Below are 20,771 nucleotides of genomic sequence, written 5' to 3'. Positions count from 1 at the left end.
GGAAGGATGTTTTTATTTTTTCTGCTACAGTGTTTGGTTACATCGATCTAAAATGGGTCAGGTAGGTAGGGAACATGAGAAGTTCCTTTGTCCAGTGGCTTGGACTAAGAAACTGCAACTTTTGCATAGAGGTAGGCCTCAGGAGTTGTTTTTTCTTCCTCAAAGTGGAAGGTGGTGGAAGCCAGATAATTTATAGTTTTGATATAGGTTCATAGGTTCATACTAGGCTATCTACCCTAGGGCATTTATAAGCCTAGCCAGTGTGTTTGGCTTTCATTACCCATTTTAAATTAATTTTGCTATGCCCTTTTTTGAGGTTAGTATACTGTGCCTCTGTCTAACAGTGACACAGAAGTGATACCCGGGGTAAACCTACTATCTCCCATCCACTCATCAAGATTCCTCTTGAAGAGAGTCAATGAGGGACTCTGCCTAACCTGGACTGGGATTTTTATTCCAGAGTGAAGGGAGCATCTGGGTTATAAATCTGTCCCTCCAGCATGTCCTATTTATTTCAGTGCTGAGGTTCAAGTCTCGAGCGTAGCTCGATGGGATTTGGATTTTCTGAGGTGCAGCATGTCCATTAATTCCGGGTTGGACATGGCTTTATACGTCAGGCACAGATCGCTTCTGAGCAGGCGGTATGCCACTGAGTAGAGCTGGAGTTTCTTTAACCGGGCAGCATATGGCATCTGTTTGAGCCCTTTGATCCTCTTGATGAGGTACTTTTGGGGTCTTTCCAGTTGCTGCAGGTGTCTGGTAAGGTACATCCCAAAGGCGGCATTGTACTCAATTATGGGCCTGATGAGGGATGAGTAAAGAGGCATGATGACCTCCCCTGATCTAGATGTGAATCCCTTCATGATTAGGTGGGCTATATAAAATGTTTTTCTAACCACTTTGGCCACGTGGTTGTCAAATGAGAGATTGCTATCAACTTGGGTCCCCAGGTCCCTAATTACTTCTTCCGTACTTAATGGATTACCACCTATGTGGTAATTTGTGGGTACTTTGTTTTTGCCAAAGAGGATGACTATACACTTCTTGGCGTTGAGATTGAGGCCATGGCTCTGGCACCAGGTTGTCTGTTTCTATGAGGCCCTTTTGGAGGATGCTTGTGTCAGCTGGAGAGTCGATTATAGCGCCCAGTTTGCAGTCATCTGCGAACTTGGTCAGCCACAGTCCTTCCGTGTTGGCCTTGGAAGGCCTTTAAATGTTTAGGCTTCCATGGTAACAGATCTTCCATGCATTCATTTCAGATAGGGAAGGCATCTGACTTGGCAAGAGAAGGGAGGTCAGTGGTGGTTGCAAAAAGGATGGGGCTGTGGTCATTGGGGGCATTTTTGTCTTATATTAGGAAAGGTGGGGGGAGTATGCTTTATTATTATTTTTTTTTTCTTTTTCTTGAGGTGGAGTTATTGTCATATTGGCACATTCCTTTTAGGTGGCAAAGTATGCTGCGATTAGACCAGATGAAGCTGACTTGAGGTTACAACACTATGGGGGAATGTGATTTGGCAAGTTTTAGAAGTCTAAGGTGGTATTAACTCATGGACAAGTTTGAAAGTATGCAGTTTAGGATTGGAATATCAAATATTTTGGTCCTTCTTTTGGCAGGTAATGACTTGGAGAGAGTTGCAAAAAGACAGTTACTAGCTATGATGGTGAGGGACTTGGCCAGCTGCTCCATTGACTTATTGCATATGTTAGGTGATAGTGAACTTAATGTGTCTGTAAGGGTGCCTAAAGTGTTTACTTTGTTTGGTATGTTGGTTAAAAATCCAATCAAGAGTGGTGTATTTGTTGATTGTTTAATGAAATCTAGTAGGATTTTAAATTAGTTGAGTAAAGCCAAATAAGCTGAGTGTAGCAGCAGGGAGGGATCATTACTGGGGTCCCAGCTATTATTAAAAACAACTAGTATACAAGCTTCTTGAAGGATATTAGAAGTAAGCAAAGAGAGAAAGTCTTCAGTTATGGAAGAATTGTTGTATAGGGAATACTAACATAAATTAAGCACAAGGGTTCATTTTGACTAAATTTTAAGTGATTATCTAAGATTTAGACGTTACAGAAAGAGGGTGCCTTTTGTTGGTATGTTGTAAAAAATAGGTGGGCTGAGTACAGTAATGCTACACTACCACCCTTTCTGCTTATGTGACCACAACGAATGATGTAACCATGAGGGCGGAAAGCATTGCCTTTAATGTGTGACTTTAGCCAGGTCTTCGTGACAGCTATGATGTGAGGAGGGTGCAAGGCTATCAAGACATGGAATTCTGTGGCTTTCTTGCATATGCTGTGGATGCTGATATTGAAGAAGGAATGCACTGTATTTGAAAATTGGGAATTAGTTGTAGTGGGGTTGTGCACAGATGTTGAGTTGGAGGAATTTGCTATAATATTGTTGGGTCCATGATTGCAGTGGATGTCTCCAGAAATCAAAATCTGGCTGTTGAAATGATATGTATGACAGGTATGTAGCATGGAGTTAATGGAGGAGAAATGCACTGTATATAAGTTGTTGTAGTGGGGTGTGGAATAGAGGAGACCCGCTTGTTTGGTAAGGGTCTATATCATTCATTCGAACGTGCAAGTATCCAAACGCTGAAACATCAAACTGGGAAGGTCAAAGTTTGAAAATAGTGAATCCGTGGAACATCAAATTCTTTCCCAGGGAAAGAATTCGGTGGTCCATTTCCACGGCTTTCCTATTTCCTCCACTGTGGTGTGATCTCGGAGTTGGTATATTTAAGTAGGGGGGTGTGGGGGCGAATCTCCCCCGCATTAGCAACAGTATGTAGTGTTCGTGTGTTTCTACATTTTGTACCAGAACAGCGATTTTTTTTTCCCTGGGATAAAAATTGCTGTTCTGAGTGTTCGAAGTTTTTAAACTTCAAAGTTCCTGGTTCGATATTTACATAGTCGAACTTATGACAGTTCAACTATGTGATATAGACCTGTTTGGTAATATGTAATGAATGATAGTGTAGAACAGTAAGTAGTGAACTGAACAGCATTGTTGAGAATGGATGATAAATTATTTGGAAAGGAGAGGGAGAGAAAGAAACTAATAAAATAAGTGTTTTTGAATGTCTATAAGCAGTTATACAGATACCTACAGTTATTTGTTTTGGTTTTGTTATACTTACCTATGAACCTATGTGGTGTGTGTGTGTATATTTTATATATATATATATATATATATATATATATATATATATATATATATATACATACATACATACACATACATACAGAGAGAAAGAATGAGAGTTATCCATCGTTTAGTTACTAAACACACACAAATGTGGACATCTGACATACAAACGATACGTCAAAAATGCACACACTGACACACAACTACACATGTGGAAAGAAACAAGCCTGGCTGATGCAAACCATAAATCAAGAAAAGAAAAACGTTTTTTGCAGGGGGTCAAGCACCCATGTGCCCCCACCACTGCTATCTATATATACTAATTCTATATATACTAACTCCAAAATTGCATAAATCTGAAAAATGACATATGCCCCAATCCCAAGAAGTGTGCAGTCTCACACGCCTGTCAGCCTTCTGTACAGTCGACCAAACACACTCATCTCATATCATATACATAATATATATACACACACACACACTCACATATATATATATATATATATATATATATATATATATATATATATATATATATATATATGGATTCACTTCAGAATGGCGAATTTCCAAAACTTCGAATTTCATATGGTCGAGACCATATGATCGAAGTTTTGAAATCTCAAAACTCTGAAATGAATCCAAAACAAAATACAAAACCAAGCTTCTCAACATTTTTAGAGGGGGCAAGCCCCTGCTACTTAAATATACCAACTCCGAGATCACACTGCAGTGAGGAAAAGGGAAATCTCCTGTTCTGTGCTGTATGCAGATCTCTGTTCAGAATTTCGAGATTTCAAAACTTCGATCATATGGTCTCGACCATATGAAATTCGAAGTTTTGGAAATTTGACATTCTGAAGGGAACCCGTATATACATATATATATATATATATATATATATATATATATATGTATATATATATATATATATATATATATATTTATACATATATATAAATATGGGTTATTTTCAGTTTACCGACAGTCCACTTCCCTGACACACATTCACCTGACACATCAAATTACAAACATTCCCAAAGCCGATGTTACCCTCGCGGTTAGCGAAAACTTGGCCATCTACTTGAACTTTGCCCCTTACCCCCGCGGTAGTGCATTCTCAGAGTTGGTATATTTATTAAGGGGGGTGTGGGGGGCATAGCCCCCCCCCCATTGGTGGGTTTGTTTTCTTTGGGTAGTTCCTCCATTGGGATGGCCAAGTGTTTAGTTACCTTTTGGGAAACATCGGCTTTGAGAATGTTGGTGGACTGTCAGTAAACTGAAGGTAAACCATAAATGAATCTGAAGGTGAACCATGAATTAATATACTTCTTAAACCCTGCTAGCTAATTCAGTACGCTCCCTGCCAGGCAAGCCAGCAGCCTAAACTCCTCTTCTTTCTGTATCCCTGTTTTCCTCCCCCATCTAGCTCCCTGTGCTGCACTAGCTTCCTCCTCCCTTCAGGCTATTTTAGTCCAGAGATTGCACTGGTGGGCTTGGTGCATTTCAGCATTTGTCCACTAGATGACAGTCTCTCCCCACTTATATAGACTTCAATTCACTCACGTCTTTTAATCTCTCTAGTTCTAACATTTCTTTTTCCCACTCTCCCCCCTAAACCCTTATAGCCCTCTCTTCCTACAACATCCAGCTCCCCACCTCCATTTACCCTTCTTCTACTTACCCTTCCGCAACATCGCTCCACTGATAGGTTCTTGATCTCCTCCTGGGTTCTCTTGGTTTATGTCCTTGTTCTCATACTGTACTGTATCGCTTTTTCTCCCTCTCCCTCTCTCTCTCCCTCATAGCTATTTTATATTCCTGTTGTGATATCTGTTCTTTCCACTGGTACACTACATTACACTGTACTCTTCCCTCTCCCGCTCTCTCTCACTCTCACCCTCACTTCCCCTTAACTAATTTATTATCCTGCTCGTGATGTCTCTGTCTTCCACTATTTAGACCTATTCTTGGATCTCCCCTTACTCCCTCAACTGATCTATCCATTCAAACCTGCCTGCTGGTTAACTCCCCTCCTAACCGCAGAATTTCAGCTCTTCCGGTCTGTACCTGCTCACTCACACCCCTGCTCCTCCCCCATCCTCCCCTACATCCTCCTGGAAGTGATAAGAACCCCCCCCATTCTTTGGGCACCATTTTTAAAATTTGCCCGTTCTCGGCTGCTGTGCGTCCCTGGCTGTGCGTGTACTCCAGTAAGTAGAATTGTTTGTACTTATATCGCTATTTCTGTTTAGATCCATTGCTTTCACTGCTGGTAATTCGCAAGGGTAGTGAATATTATCTGACATACCAAATATCTGCTGAATACTGACAAGCTAGCTAGTTGTAATGTATTTCATATTATAAGAGCGTTTGTGAATGTTTCCTCAGCAACACACTGTCGACTATAATAGGAGTGCTAGGCTAGTGTATTTATAGTCAAAAGCTATTACCTGCTGTTTTTGGGAGTGTACCAGTTCTGGCAACCTGGAGCTTACTAGTGGAATGTTTCTTGCGAACACCAACCACCACATGCATGTGCTATCCTCGTAAATACCTATCTAGATACGGCTGTAGGGCCCATAGTTCTGAGATATTGCCCTGCCTATTACGACTGTACCAATTTACAAAACCAATTGTTTTATTGTTTTCTTTTCTGATTAAAGGACCGATGCCTTTTGGTAATGCCCATTACTAAACTGCGTACTGAGGAATTGTTCTAAATGTACTCTATTTATGCTAACTCCTATATGTACATCTGATTGTTTTATTACGTTCCTGTAAAGATTTAAAGGAGCGCTGCTTATGTGGTAGTGCTTATTCGTAAAACTGAGCACTTGAGACGCTTCCGAACTGTTCTTAATATACTCTGCCAACGCCAACTCCTAACATGTACAACTGTTTTTTGTACTGGGCATAAAGGATTTAAAGGAGCGCTGCTGGTATTATAGTGTGTTTGAGATGCTTTTGACTTGTTATATATGTACTCTGCTAATGCCAAATTCCTTACACTACAAATCTTCATTGTGACCCCTGTATTACAATTGACCTGTATTAGTAGTATAGTCGCTACTCTGGTTATTTACTACAAATGTAAAATAGCGACCCTTGTCTAACAAACTGCCTTGATTATTATTTTTGTTAAATGAATGCAATACTTTTCTATTGACTAATGTGATTTTAGCTAAGCATATATTTGCCTATATTTGTTCTGATAACTCCCTAATTGTGCTTTTAATTGACATTACCACTAGCCAAAGAATTAATTCTAACACTTTGCTACTTGATATTTGTTGATGTTTTGCTTTAACACATGCCTGATACCAGCATATTACCACTATTAGGAGCCAAAGTGTTTTCTCTATACTTATAAAACTGTTTTTCTCTCAACTTTTCTCCTGTTCACCAGCCTTTTTGCCATGACTTACCCCCTGTGACTTCGCCTGGGTGGACACCTTGACCTAGCTAAAGTAATTTTATCTCATCTATTTCCCTCAAGCAATAACTACAACTCTGCTGCTTCAACCCCCTTTTGGAATTTGAATCAAGAGTCTCCCAGAAGAATACAAGGAAGTACGTGCATCTGCTGCTAAACCATAAATTAATATACTTCTTAAACCCTGCTAGCTAATTCAATAAGCTCCCTGCCAGGCAAGCCAGCAGCCTAAACTCCTCTTCTTTCTGTCTCCCTGTTTTTCTCCCCATCTAGCTCCTTGCGCTGCACTAGCTTCCTCCTCCCTTCAGGCCATTTTAGTCCAGAGATTGCCCTGGTGGGCTTGGTGCATTTCAGCATTTGGCCACTAGAGAGCAGCGTTTCCCCACTTATATAGACTTCAATTCACTCACGTCTTGTAATCTCTCTAGTTCTAACATTTCTTTTTCCCACTCTCCCCACTAAACCCTTACAGCCCTCTCTTCCTACAACATCCAGGTCCCCACCTCCACTTACCCTTCTACTTACCCTTCTGCAACATCGCTCCACTGATAGGTTCTCGATCTCCTCCTGGGTTCTCTTGGTTTCTGTCCTTGTTCTCATACTGTACTGTATCGCTTTTTCCCCTTCTCCCTCTCTCCCTCATAGCTATTTTATATTCCTGTTGTGATATCTGTTCTTTCCGCTGGTACACTACATTACACTGTATTCTTCCCTCTCCCGCTCTCTCTCTCTCTCACCCTCACCTCCTCTTATCTAATTTATTATCCTGCTCGTGATGTCTTTGTCTTCCACTATTTAAACCTATTCTTGGATCTCCCCTTACTCCCTCAACAGATCTATCCATTCAAACCTGCCTGCTGGTTAACTCCCTTCCTAACAGCAGAATTTCAGCTCTTCCGGTCTGTACCTGCTCACTCACACCCCTGCTCCTCCCCCCTCCTCCCCTACATCATCCTGGAAGTGATAAGAAACCCCCCCCCCCCATCCTTTGGGCGCCATTTTTAAAATTTGCCCGTTCTAGGCTGCTGTACGTCCCTGGCTGTGCATGTACTCTGGTAAGTAGAATTGTTTGTACTTATATCGCTATTTCTGTTTAGATCCATTGCATTCACTGCTGGTAATTCGCAAGGGTAGTGAATATTATCTGACATACCAAATATCTGCTGAACACTGACAAGCTAGCTAGTTGTAATGTATTTCATATTATAAGAGCGTTTGTGAATGTTTCCTCAGCAACACACTGTCGACTATAATAGGAGTGCTAGGCTAGTGTATTTATAGTCAAAAGTTATTATCTGCTGTTTTGGGGAGTGTACCAGTTCTGGCAACCTCTAAAACACTGTGGAGCTTACTAGTGGAATGTTTCTTGCGGACACCAACCACCACATGCATGTGCTATCCTCGTAAATACTTATCTAGATACGGCTGTAGGGCCCATAGTTCTGAGATATTGCCCTGCCTATTACGACTGTACCAATTTACAAAACCAGTTGTTTTATTGATTTCTTTTCTGATTAAAGGACCGATGCCTTTTGGTAGTGCCCATTACTAAACTGCGTACTGAGGAATTGTTCTAAATGTACTCTATTTACGCTAACTCCTATATGTACATCTGATTGTTTTATTACATTCCTGTAAAGATTTAAAGGAGCGCTGCTTATGTGGTAGTGCTTATTGGTAAAACTGAGTGCTTGAGACGCTTCCGAACTGTTCTTAATATACTCTGCCAACGCCAACTCCTAACATGTACAACTGTTTTTTGTACTGTGCATAAAGGATTTAAAGGAGCGCTGCTGGTATTATGGTGTGTTTGAGATGCTTTTGACTTGTTATATATGTTCTCTGCTAATGCCAAATTCCTTACACTACAAATCTTCATTGTGACCCCTGTATTACAATTGACCTGCATTAGTAGTATAGTCGCTACTCTGGTTATTTACTACAAATGTAAAATAGCGACCCTTGTCTAACAAACTGCCTTGATTATTATTTTTGTTAAATGAATGCAATACTTTTCTATTGACTAATGTGATTTTAGCTAAGCATATATTTGCCTATATTTGTTCTAACTCCCTAATTGTGCTTTTAATTGACATTACCACTAGCCAAAGAATTAATTCTAACACTTTGCTACTTGATATTTGTTGATGTTTTGCTTTAACACATGCTTGATACCAGCATATTACCACTATTAGGAGCCAAGGTGTTTTCTCTATACTTATAAAGCTGTTTTTCTCTCAACTTTTCTCCTGTCCACCAGCCTTTTTGCCTTGACTTACCCCCTGTGACTTCGCCTGGGTGGACACCTTGACCTAGCTAAAGTAATTTTAGCTCATCTATTTCCCTCAAGCAATAACTACAACTCTGCTGCTTCAACCCACTTTTGGAATTTGAATCAAGAGTCTTCCAGAAGAATACAAGGAAGTACGTGCATCTGCTGCTAAACCATAAATTAATATACTTCTTAAACCCTGCTAGCTAATTCAGTAAGCTCCCTGCCAGGCAAGCCAGCAGCCTAAACTCCTCTTCCTTCTGTCTCCCTGTTTTTCTTCCCCATCTAGCTCCCTGCGCTGCACTAGCTTCCTCCTCCCTTCAGGCCATTTTAGTCCAGAGATTGCCCTGGTGGGCTTGGTGCATTTCAGCATTTGTCCACTAGAGAGCAGCGTCTCCCCACTTATATAGACTTCAATTCACTCACATCTTGTAATCTCTCTAGTTCTAACATTTCTTTTTCCCACTCTCCCCCCTAAACCCTTACAGCCCTCTCTTCCTACAACATCCAGGTCCCCACCTCCACTTACCCTTCTACTTACCCTTCTGCAACATCGCTCCACTGATAGGTTCTCAGTCTCCTCCTTGGTTCTCTTGGTTTCTGTCCTTGTTCTCATACTGTACTGTATCGCTTTTTCTCCCTCTCTCTCTCCCTCATAGCTATTTTATATTCCTGTTGTGATATCTGTTCTTTCCGCTGGTACACTACATTACACTGTACTCTTCCCTCTCCCGCTCTCTCTCGCTCTCACCCTCACCTCCTCTTATCTAATTTATTATCCTGCTCGTGATGTCTCTGTCTTCCACTATTTAGACCTATTCTTGGATCTCCCCTTACTCCCTCAACAGATCTATCCATTCAAACCTGCCTGCTGGTTAACTCCCCTCCTAACCGCAGAATTTCAGCTCTTCCGGTCTGTACCTGCTCACTCACACCCCTGCTCCTCCTCCCTCCTCCCCTACATCCTCCCGGAAGTGATAAGAACCCCCCCATTCTTTGGGTGCCATTTTTAAAATTCGCCCGTTCTAGGCTGCTGTGCGTCCCTGGCTGTGCGTGTACTCCAGTAAGTAGAATTGTTTGTACTTATATCGCTATTTCTGTTTAGATCCATTGCATTCACTGCTGGTAATTCGCAAGGGTAGTGAATATTATCTGACATACCAAATATCTGCTGAATACTGACAAGCTAGCTAGTTGTAATGTATTTCATATTATAAGAGCGTTTGTGATTGTTTCCTCAGCAACGCACTGTCGACTATAATAGGAGTGCTAGGCTAGTGTATTTATAGTCAAAAGCTATTATCTGCTGTTTTGGGGAGTGTACCGGTTCTGGCAACCTCTAAAACACTGTGGAGCTTACTAGTGAAATGTTTCTTGTGAACACCAACCTCCACATGCATGTGCTATCCTCGTAAATACTTATCTAGATACAGCTGTAGGGCCCATAGTTCTGAGATATTGCCCTGCCCATTACGACTGTACCAATTTACAAAACCAGTTGTTTTATTGTTTTCTTTTCTGATTAAAGGGCCGATGCCTTTTGGTAATGCCCATTACTAAACTGCGTACTGAGGAATTGTTCTAAATGTACTCTATTTACGCTAACTCCTATATGTACATCTGATTATTTTATTACGTTTCTGAAAAGATATAAAGGAGCGCTGCTTATGTGGTAGTGCTTATTGGTAAAACTGAGCGCTTGAGATGCTTCCGAACTGTTCTTAATATACTCTGCCAACGCCAACTCCTAACATGTACAACTGTTTTTTGTACTGTGCATAAAGGATTTAAAGGAGCGCTGCTGGTATTATGGTGTGTTTGAGATGCTTTTGACTTGTTATATATGTACTCTGCTAATGCCAAATTCCTTACACTACAAATCTTCATTGTGACCCCTGTATTATAATTGACCTGCATTAGTAGTATAGTCGCTACTCTGGTTATTTACTACAAATGTAAAATAGCGACCCTTGTCTAACAAACTGCCTTCATTATTATTTTTGTTAAATGAATGCAATACTTTTCTATTGACTAATGTGATTTTAGCTAAGCATATATTTGCCTATATTTGTTCTGATAACTCCCTAATTGTGCTTTTAATTGACATTACTGCTAGCCAAAGAATTCTAACACTTTGCTACTTGATATTTGTTGATGTTTTGCTGTAACACATGCTTGATACCAGCATATTACCACTATTAGGAGCCAAGGTGTTTTCTCTATACTTATAAAGCTGTTTTTTCTCTCAACTTTTCTCCTGTTCACCAGCCTTTTTGCCTTGAGTTACCCCCTGTGACTTCGCCTGGGTGGACACCTTGACCTAGCTAAAGTCATTTTAGCTCATCTATTTCCCTCAAGCAATAACTACAACTCTGCTGGTTCAACCCCCTTTTGGAATTTGAATCAAGTGTCTTCCAGAAGAATACAAGGAAGTATGTGCATCTGCTGCTAAACCATGAATTAATATACTTCTTAAACCCTGCTAGCTAATTCAGTACGCTCCCTGCCAGGCAAGCCAGCAGCCTAAACTCCTCTTCTTTCTGTCTCCCTGTTTTTCTCCCCCATCTAGCTCCCTGCGCTGCACTAGCTTCCTCCTCCCTTCAGGCCATTTTAGTCCAGAGATTGCCCTGGTGGGCTTGGTGCATTTCAGCATTTGTCCACTAGATGGCATCCTCTCCCCACTTATATAGACTTCAATTCACTCACGTCTTGTAATCTCTCTAGTTCTAACATTTCGTTTTCCCACTCTCCCCCCTAAACCCTTATAGCCCTCTCTTCCTACAACATCCAGGTCCCACCTCCACTTACCCTTCTTCTACTTACCCTTCTGCAACATCGCTCCACTGATAGGTTCTCGATGTCCTCCTGGGTTCTCTTCCCTCTCCGTTCGCCCTTTGGGCTCACTCCGCTCCCCTACACTACCCCCAATTCCCTCCCACCCCCAGGACCTCTACCTTTACCCCTCTAGAAACCACACCCACTGTTACTCTACACTAATCAACATCCAGTTCTCTGGAAACTCCCACTCCCTTTTCCCTCCAAAATTAAACTTCATTCATCTCTCCAAGTAAATCCCACCCAGCCAATAGGCTTCCATTCTCACTCTAACACCCACTCCCAACCACACCCCATCCACTTCCTAACATAACCAACCACTCCCTCCCTACTATTATGTAATTACCATATTCTATATATATTTTGTCTCTTATATACACATATAACTCAATCTACATTGCTCCTGTTAGTAACCGTACCTCAACATGTTCTGAAAACCCTCAACTATCTCCCTTTTACTACTATTACTTCTAAATCTAACCTATCTCCACTACTTCACCCAACCCTTTAATCCACATCACTCACAATCCTTCCATGTAACCAACCACCTTAACTCCCCTCTCCCATACTCACTCTCTCCTATTTCTCCCCATTTATATCCTATAAAAAACATCCTATTTTTCCCATACAAAATTATCACCACTCAAAAATATTCTACCCCCATTATATCTAGTAAATCCTTCAGAATTACAATAGAAGCCAATCTTTTCTCTAACCTGTCCAACTACCTTTCTGACTCAATCCTTCATCTGATCACAAGCCTATTATCAGGCGATATTCATCCCAACCCAGGCCCCCCCCCACCTCAACCAGTATAAACAAGTCCATATTACTTACTTCTTTAAACTCCCAAAGCATAGTCAACAAAGTCCCAAACCTCCATGCCTGGCTCACATATAATAAACCAGACATCCTATCCATTTCTGAAACATGGTTAAAACCCCACATAAAAGACTCTGAAATAGTTCCACCAAACTATTCTATAATTAGAAAAGACAGGTCCCACAAAAAAGGTGGAGGAGTAGCTCTCCTTTACTCATCCTCCCTGTTAGTTACTCCCTATAATAAACCCATTCCACACTTTAAAAACGCTGAACTACTCCTCACTCTACTTCAAGTTAACAAACACAAACACATTTGTCTAGCTTCCCTCTACATCTCCCCAGGGGATAATATTTCTACACTTGAAAATATCCTCTCCTGGCTCTCCAATAATATTAGCAATGAAACCATAATATTAGGAGACATGAATATTAACTGGGCCTCCATACAGACTCCAACTAACTCTCTCAACATCAACCTCCATAATTTCTCGCAGCTAATCAACTCAGTCACACGCCCCTCAAACCCCCCCCCCCCTGGCGGCAGTATTCTGGACTGGATTCTAGTCTCCCATCCCCATTATTTTTCTAATAGTGGCACTCTTTCAGATTCCCTCAGCGACCATACACCCATCTTCACTCACCGACTCCCCTCAAAACTACTTCGCACCCATAATTATAAAAACATTACCCCTAGATGATGCAGTTGCCCACTTTAACTCAACATTCCTAAAACTACTAGACTCCCAGGCTCCCTTACGGACAAAAAGAATAAAACTTAAATCCGCCCCTTGGCTGACCAAAAACACGCTATCAACCATGCGGCATAGAGATAAAGCCTGGGCACACTACCAGAAAAACAAGACCCCCCCACTCCATAACGAATACAAAACACTTAGAAATAAAGTAAAAAAAGTCATCATCTTTGATCGACAAAACTACTTCTCTATACTCCAAAATAATAATAAAACAAACCCTCAAAAATTCTGGAAAGGTATTTCTATCCTACTTAACCCCAGCAAACCAGGCACCCCAACCCCAGACCCCAATGCTACTGAATTAGACCTAGCTACCCAATTTAATTCTTTTTTTTATTGAATCTATTGCCAAATTAACCTCTTCATTCTCAAACACCTCCACATTCTCTAATACACTCCCACCCTTCACCACCAATATTTTGCCAGCACTGTTACCACTCCCTCTTTCCAATCAACTAACTCTCTACCCTGTACCTCTTCTCCTACTATAACTTCCTCATCAACCCCTAATACCCCCTCTTCCCACTCCCCTGTATTCTCATTAAAACCTATTCCCACTTCTATTATAAAATACTCCTTCTGAAATTGAAACCATGCACCAATGCTCCCGACAACATCCCATCTTACTTTCTCAGCATAGCTGCTGAATCAGTTGCCTACCCCATCAGCATCTTAATCAATCGCTCTCTCCAAGAATGTATAACCTCAAATCTTGAAACAGGCCTTTATCATACCTTTACATAAAGGTGGTAACAATAACAATATCATTAATTTCCGCCCCATAGCTATCCTGTCTCCCATTTCTAAACTCCTAGAAAAGTGTGTCCAACTTCAGCTCCTACCACATCTCTTAGATAACAACCTTCTAACTCCTACACAGCATGGTTTCAGACCAAATCACAGTACCATGACAGCCATCCTCTCCTTCCTTGAAACTGTAAATAAAGCCCGCGACTCTGGTCTACTTGTTTCTACCCTACTACTCGACCTCTCCAAGGCCTTTGATACTATCTCACACAGCCTGCTCTTAACTAAACTCTCAGAACTTAACCTATCTCCCTCCTCTCTGAACTGGTTCTCCAGCTACTTATCCAATAGATACCAAGCTGTAAAATGGAAAAAGGTCTCCTCCCCATTTCTCAATACCCCTACCGGAGTTCCCCAGAGCTCCATACTGGGTCCCCTTCTCTTCAATATATTTATAAATGATTTCCACAAATCAATTCCATTCTCAAACATCATCCAATATGCAGATGACTCAACTATTATCTGCTCTGCCACATCTATCCCCACACTCATAAAACTCACACAAGAAGCTTTCTCAACCACTGAATATTGGATGAAAAAGCATCACCTAGCACTCAATGCTTCCAAAACTAAATTAATGGTATTTACCCCCTCAAAAGTCACTTCCTTTGATATTAATACATTCTCAATTACTAGCCAAAATAACTCACCTCTAGAACTGGTGACGGAGACCAAGTTACTCGGGGTCCAAATCGATAGCCAGCTCAAATTCAACTCCCACATACAAATAAATATCAAAAAACCCATCAAAAACTAGGTATGCTCTACCGACAAAATCATTACCTTACACCTGCCACCAAAATCACTGTCTCTACTTCCTTTCTTATCCCCTCTCTTCTATATGGTGCTCCACTTCTAACTAATCTACAGTCCACTCTAAAAAAACAACTCTCCTCTTGCTACAACAAAATCGCCAAGTTCGCTACCAGCCATAAGTCCTCCACCCACCACTGTTCCTCCCTTCAGAAACTAAAATGGCTAGAACTACAGAATCATCTCACCTACACCCAACTAACTCTTGCCCACAAGCTCATTCTCAACCCCTCCCTCTGCCCGTCCCTTTCCTCTGCCTTTAAAATGTACCTACCTGATAGAGTATTAAGGTCAAACAATCAAAGTCTATTAGAAGTGTACAAACCAACTCATCCCCCAGGCAAAAACCTTCTATCCTATAGCACAGCTCGCCTCTGGAACTCCCTACCACCATCCATTCACACCACCACTAACCATTTTATTTTCAAAAGAACTCTTCATTCTTACCTATCATCCCACTGGGAATGCTCTTGCTCCCACCCCTCATAACTAACACTGGAATTTCTTCTTTCTTCTTTCTTCACCTTCCTTCATTCCCCTGTTTACTCCAGCAATGTTTCCCCTCTATTTTTCCATAACATATACTCTATTATTCCTACGGTATATGCAAAGAATGTATCAGACTTTACTTCTTAAATTTATGCTTTCTGATATGTAATTACTTCCTGCATTGCCTTGCAATATTCCTTTGTTAGGCTGTTTCATCTGTTAGATCCATCACAACTCTGTATTATTTCGAATGTTTGTTAACTATTTGAAATTATTTGTTGAACCTATTACAATTGTATAATTATCAATAATAATCTACTGTACTTAGACTGTTTTGGAACTTTTCTCCCCAGGACTCCATTGAAAATGGGTTCATCATAGCCCAATGGACTATCCTGGTAAACCAACTGCAAATAAATAATAAATAAATATATATATATATATATATATATATATATATATATATATATATATATACACACACACACACACACACACAAATATATATATATATATATATATCAATAGATAAATAGGTGTCGGGCACTGTATCACAAGTACAGTGCCTGACACCAAAGGGTTGATGCAAACAGAGGGCTGACAGGTGTGCGAGAGCAACAGTCCCTAGGCAGGGGAATTTTTCTTTTCCCATGGGATAGTGTGATTTTGGAGTTAGTTTATATTATTAACAGTGAGTACAGTGAGTCATGCCCCCTATAAAACCACTTGTTGTTGATTTACTCTTCTCTGGGGTAATCCCTGGAGCATGCACAATATGTGTCATTCTGAGTGCATTTGACATTTGGACATTGATCTGCAGAGTGTCGGGACATTGTACATTTGATACAGTGTCCTACACCCATATACGTTTATACAAGATTTTATATATCTATATATATATATATATATATATATATATATATATATATATATATATGGGAAAGTGTAGTTAGGCAGCATAGGATGGCGGTTTGTAGAATGACATTGGTGATCAAGAAGAGGAGGAGGAGTGTGAGGGCAGCACCAAGGATCAAATGGTGGAAATTGAAAAAGGGTGATTGTGAGGTGAAGTTCAGGGAAGAGTTAAGACAGGCACTGGGTGGCAGTGATGTGTTACCGAATAGCTGGGTAACTACAACAGAGCTAGTAAGAGAGACTGCTAGAATGGTGCTTGGTGTGACATCTGGACAGAGGAAGGAGGACAAGGAGACCTGGTGGTGGAATGAGGAAGTACAGGAGAGTATACGGAGAAACAGGTTGGTGAAGAAGAAGTGGGATTGTCAGAGAGATTAAGAAAGTGGACAGGAGTATAAGGAGATGAGGTGCATGGTAAAGAGAGAGGTGGCAAAGGCTAAGGATAAGGCATATAGAGAGTTGTATGAAAGGTTGGGCGCTAAGGAGGGAGAAAAGGACCTGTACCGAATGGCTAGACAGAGGGATCGAGCTAGGGAAGATGTGCAGCAGGTAAAGGTGATAAAGGAGAATGAGGGAAACTTACTCACAAGTGAGGAGAGTGTGTTGAGCAGATGGAAAGAGTACTTTGAGGGGCTGATGAATGAAGAGAATGAGAGGGAGAGAAGGCTGGATGATGTGGGGATAGTGAATCAGGAAGTGCAACGGATTAGCAAGGAGGAAGTAAGGATAGCTATGAAGAGGATGAAGAATGGAAAGGCTGTTGGTCCAGATGACATACCTGTGGAAGCTTGGAGGTGTTTAGAAGAAATGGTAGTAGAATTTTTAACCAGATTGTTTAATGAAATCTTGGAAAGTTAGAGGATGCCTGAGGAGTGGAGAAAAAGTGTTTTGGTACCGATTTTTAAGAATAAGGGTGATGTGCAGAGCTGTAGTAACTACAGAGGTATAAAACTGATCGGTCACAGCATGAAATTATGGGAAAGGGTAGTGGAAGCTAGGTTAAGAAGGGAGGTGATGATTAGTGATCAGCAGTATGGTTTCATGCCAGGAAAGAGCACTACAGATGTGATGTCTGCTCTGAGAGTGTTGATTGAGAAGTACAGAGAAGGTCATAAGGAGTTGCTTTGTGTCTTTGTGGACTTAGAGAAAACATATGACAGGGTGCCTAGAGAGGAGTTGTGGTATTGTATGAGGAAGTCGGGAGTGCCAGAGAAGTATGTAAGAGTGGTACAGGATATGTACAAGGGAAGTGTGACAGCGGTGAGATCTGCATTGGGAGTGACAGATGCATTTAAGGTGGAGGTGGGATTACATCAAGGATCAGCACTGAGTCCTTTCTTATTTGCACTGGTGATGGACAGGTTGACAGACGAGATCAGACAGGAGTGCCCGTGGACTATGATGTTTGCAGATGACATTGTGATATGTAGTGAGAGTACGGAACAGGTTGAGGAGACCCTGGAGATGTGGAGATGTGTTCTAGGGAGAAGAGGACTGAAGGTCAGCCGGTCTAAGATGGAATATATGTGTGTGAATGAAAGGAAGGCTAGAGAAATGGTGAGGAAGCAGGGAGTAGAGTTGACGAAGGTGGATGAGTTTAAATACTTAGGATCAACAGCTCAGAGTAATGGCGAGTGTGGAAGAGAGGTGAAGAAGAGAGTACAGGCAGGTTGGAGTGGGGGGAGAAGTGTGTCAGGAGTGATTTGTGACAGACGAGTACCAGTAAGAGTGAAAGGGAAGGTCTACAATAGGGTAGTGAGACCAGCTATGTTATATGGGTTGGAGACTTTGGCACTGACAAAAAGGCAGGAGTCAGAGCTGGATGTGGCAGAGTTAAAAATGGTAAGATTTGCACTGGGTGTGACGAGGGTAGACAGGATTAGGAATAAGTATATTAGAGGGTCAGCCCAGGTTGGACAGTTTGGAGACAAAGCCAGAGAGGCGAGACTGCGTTGGTTTGGACATGTGCTGAGGAGGGATGCTGGGTATATTGGGAAAAGGATGCTAATGATGAAGCTGCCAGGCAAGAGGAAGAGAGGAAGGCCTAAGATAAGGTTTATGGATGTGGTTAGAGAGGACATGCAGGTGGTTGGTGTGACTGAGCAAGATGCAGGGGACAGGAAGAAATGGAAACAGGTGATCCAATGTGGTGACCCCTAACCAGGCAAAGCTGAAAGAAGAAGAAGATATACATACATACATAGATATATATATATACAGAGAGAACAACAGAAAGATAGATATAGATCTAGCTATGTCTGTGTGAGTGTAAGTGAGTGGATGTATAAGGGTGTTACCCCTCCCACCATCCATAATCTTAGAAAAATGTGTCTGATCTCTGCTTGCTACCACAAACAACTTACTAAATTCCACAGAACATGGATCACACCGTACGTTGCTACAGTCATCAATAGTAAAAGGAATACAGGGAACTTAGTTGCACCACTTTTCCTTGATTTGTCAAAAGCATTTAACAGTGTCTCACCTAAAACAACGCTATAAACTCTCCTTCCTAGAACTTCAACAGTCATATCTCACCTGGATCAATAGCAATGTTAGCTTTTGATTTCAAGATGTAAAATGGGAAAATGACATCTGTCCATTTCTCTCAGCGCATGTTGAGGTGCCTCAAGGATTTATCCTTGGTCCTTTGTTATTCAGTGTATTCATAAGTGACCTACATACTGCAAGGACACATAGGTTCATAGGTGTTTACTAGCCTAACGACCACAAGGGCCTTTTTAAACTTAGCCATGCATCCCCAAATCTCTGACATGCTATTATTCATTATGCTGATATTTTCATACTCATCTGCATTGCCAAAAACCTACAACAACTTCAAACCCAAACAAAGGAATCATTCAACTCCATTGAAACATGGCTCTGTAACTCTCATTTACTATGAAACCCTAAGATCATCACACTTATTCTGTTCACACCTAAACAATTTGACAAACCTTTCTTCACCATTACTTCTTCTGACAATACCAGAATTGAAGTTGTAACTCATACCAAGCTCCTAGGTGTCAGAGATGTAGTCATGAAATTTGACCACCACATAAAGCAAGCTATTAACAAAACGCATAAAAACTTGTCACCCTATATCAAGTTAAACCTTAAAAAATAAGGAAACCATTGCTGCTACACAGCTCTGCTGTAACTCACCCTCCTATATGCTGACCCTATGTTTTTCAAATTACATGCTACCCATGTAACCATGCCAGAAAAATGCTATAACAAACTAGCAAAATTTCCAGCTGATATGCCTTATAGATTCCATCACTGCATGGTACTAAAGCAGATAAATCAGAATTGTATCACTATCTACCTTTCTTCTTCTTCTTCTTTTGGCTTTTCCCAGTCAGGGGTCGCCACAGCAGATCACATTGTCCGCTCATGATTGGCAGTGAAGTTTTTACAGTGCCAAGTTGCCAGCCCAGCACCCAACCTTCCACAGAAGGCACACACACACACACTCACGCCTAGGGCAAATTTAGAGTGTCCATCGTTATCTAATTTTGTCAAAATTAAAAATTGCTCATATTCTAATTTTCCAACCTGAAAAATGCCAAACACTAAAAAATATTGCCCAGCTTTAGTATCCACTTAGGACTCTTAGCTCTGCTGATCAATTCTTATTGCATCCAATTAAATCAAAGAATATTGCAGGTGACTCACTGTATTCTTCTCATATCTCTGAAGTTTAGAATTCCATTCCCCTCTCACCTAGATAAACTAACAACCTGAAATCTTTCAAGCACTGTTGAGTCATCACTTAAAGGTCTCATGGCTTTCCTTATGCACCATACCTAACTTATCTCCCTAAACTGTCCTAATCTACACTATCCCATCCTGTTGTAAAAGAACCACTTGTAATAGTATAGGTGAAAACAAAAGATTACTAGCCAGCTACTTGGTCACATACATTGTGACATATTCTCATCTACTTTGTTGTTTGTCTTTCGGCTTTTTCCGGTAAGGGGTCGCCACAGCTGAACTCCGGTCTGCTAATGATTGGCGGTAGATTTTTATGCAATGCCGAGGTGCCAGCTCGACGCCCACCCTTCAATGAAGGCATGCCCATTTACACACGCATGTCTTTCGAACACTACCAACCATGGGGAGGACATGCAGACTCCACACAGAAGGCACTCCCAAGCCAAGCCGAGAATCGAACGGGAGAACCTCTTGCTGTGAGGTAACAACGCTACCACTATACCACCGTGGAATACCATATTCTCATCTACTTTACATTGTTATAAATAAAAGTTACATCTACCACTGTCCAATATTATACAATACTATGAGCCTAAACTTTCCCCCGAATTCACTAATCTTCCGTGCAGGACTAACTTAGTCCTGCATGGAAGCGCCCGTGTAGGAGCAAGACGGCAGCGCACCATGCATATTAATGAAGGCACTCTGCCCGAGCTCCCAGGCTTACATGGAGTGTGTACGAGTGCAG

The sequence above is a fragment of the Protopterus annectens genome, chromosome 14.part0 (assembly GCF_019279795.1).
Source record: "Protopterus annectens isolate FY-2018-M chromosome 14.part0, PAN1.0, whole genome shotgun sequence".
NCBI classification, from domain to species: Eukaryota; Metazoa; Chordata; order Ceratodontiformes; family Protopteridae; genus Protopterus; species Protopterus annectens.
Note: the sequence above shows the minus strand (reverse complement) of the source record.